The following is a 2,500-nucleotide window of genomic DNA, read 5'->3' as shown; positions in this document are numbered from 1 at the left end:
GATTAATTAAGGTTCGAGTTGTGTTTTCCATGAAAATTTGAGTTTTCAAGTTGATTTTTTTTTGGTCAAAACTCACATTTATGGTTAAAAAAAAAACAACAATTTGAGTATTTTTTTTTTTAAACTCACAAGAATTACTATTTCCTGACCCAGGATATGGCTCAAATCCGAAAATACATCATCTAAAACCTCTCAAGGTCATCTAGGAGTCAATGACAGAGGTCCCTTGAACCATTTGAAGAGGTTAATAGCCTTCATGATGACCTGACCTGTTAAAAGCCTTCATGATGATAATCATTTTTTCTCATTGGGTTTTGCCTGAAAACTCAGACTGAGTCCTCATCCACTTCTTTGGGTCCCCTTCTAAGAGGGACAGGAGCCCAGTCTGGAAACCATTAATATACTGATGGCAGACTGGCTAAATTAGGTTTTATTCCAACAATTGCCAGCACTTCACTAATTAAAGGATTTTGCCTGGAAACCACTGCATTTCTTTAAAAGGATTTGTTAGTTGAAGGCTGGAGAGAGCTGCAGGTTTTCTGCTCTATACTAATGTCCAATTTAACAGATATGATATAGATTTTTTTCTCTCTCTCTGAGGATTAGTTACTATTCTCAACTGTTTGAATATGTAGTGTCTATCTGTAACGGTAGAGAGAGTTTCGGTGCGTGTACACAGACGCTTTGTTTGTTTCTATGAAGGTTAACCACCTGTGAGTGTGCGGTGAACCGCTGAGCGAAGCCAGATTTAAAGAAGGAAGACATCAAATGGCTGCAGCTGTGTATGTGCTTCACAGTAGGAGCTATTTGTTGCTTTTGAGCCTGATCACACACCTTCTTATCTCTTATACAATCGTGGGCTTCCCCTTAATATCTCTGCAAAGATCTCTATGTATTTGCTTTGTGTGCAAATACAGCACTCTTATGTTGAACTAAATTGGAGCTAGCTTGAATTCGGTAAGCAGTGCACTCATTCCCGAGAAGAAGGCAAAAAAAAAAAACCCAGGTGCTGCCGCAAAAAATATCAGCATAAATAACACAGAACACTGCACAGACCTTTATCAAGACGTCACAAAGGCTAAAGGTCCTCTGTGCAGGACCAAAATGTTAACTCCCATGAGTGCTCCATGTTCTTTATGCTAATATATATCTATATATCTACAGTGAAATCTCAATTTTACATCCCCTGGTTTTAAGTTTTCCCTCATTTTACATTGTTATTTTATGGTCCCACCCATATATTATGCGTCATACATTTCCCCGATTTTAAATTTTCCTGGATTTACACCATTTATTTCTGGTCACTTGAAAAACGGGGCGTTTGCAACCGCAAGTTGTGTTGGATCAATGCTGCAACACCATGCGTCAATTCTATCTCTTACCTTATTTTTGTCGCATGCGTTTTGTCGCTGCGCGTCGGATCGTGACAAAATCGTTTGTGGAGTCCTACCCTTAGGAACATGAATTACATTCCAGGTCTGGCTTAATGGACAAGGAAAGTTAAACTAAAGAAGTAGCTAGAAATGTGGTACATTATGTTTTGGCCTTCTGTACCAGCCCAAGGCAACCATAGCCCTTTAGCAGTATCTGTGTCTCCAAAGATGCCCCAGTAGCTCCCCATCTTCTTTTCTGCTGATTCACTGCACATGCTCTGTGCTGCTGTCACTTATTGAGCTTAGGGACCCACTCACAATATACAGTACACATAGAATAGAAATATCACAGTATAAGGCTGATTAGTAATTAATACAGATCGAACGTATTCTTTCGATCGAACGTATTGCGCAAAATCCTTCGACTTCGATATTCGAAGTCAAAGGATTTTAATTCCCCATTTGAATATCGAGGGTTAATTAACCCTCAATATTCGACCCTTAATACATCTGCCCCTAAGTAACCGATGTTTATCTCAATGATCACTTCCTGTTTTTTTTATAAAATGCAGTCATTGATACAAAGTATCAAAATCTGAGTTAGAAAGACAAGTCTATACTGGAGTTCCCTCATTCGTGACATCACTAAAATCTATAATAAATTAATTAGTATTGTACTCGGACCTGACCAGATGTCTGTAACATGTATCAGCTAGTACGGCATTATCCCTCTATAATACACAAAAGCCATGAATATCTTGTAAATTATATCCTTATAAACGGTGAGTAGTGATGTCATCAGTTATAAACGGTGAGTAGTGATGCAATTTCTGTCACATGACTCACTAAAATTTGTGTATTATAATTAATAAAGTACCCCCAGTTGTAAAATATGAGGATATTAGAAGTTACCTCGGAGTTCCATGACCTGTATAAAAACAGGTCATGGAAAAAGCTAGCAGGGTGAGCATTCAGGGAACAGTTATCGTAATATGGTTGTCTGTGAGATTATGTTATAGACTGTAGTAACTAGGGCTGTGGAGCCTGTACATAAATCCTTCAACTCAGACTCCTTTGTTTTTAAGGGAACCATAACCCCAAAACCTGGAAGGGTATGAAAGTAATTA

The sequence above is a fragment of the Xenopus laevis genome, chromosome 6L, assembly GCF_017654675.1.
Source record: "Xenopus laevis strain J_2021 chromosome 6L, Xenopus_laevis_v10.1, whole genome shotgun sequence".
NCBI classification, from domain to species: Eukaryota; Metazoa; Chordata; class Amphibia; order Anura; family Pipidae; genus Xenopus; species Xenopus laevis.
Note: the sequence above shows the minus strand (reverse complement) of the source record.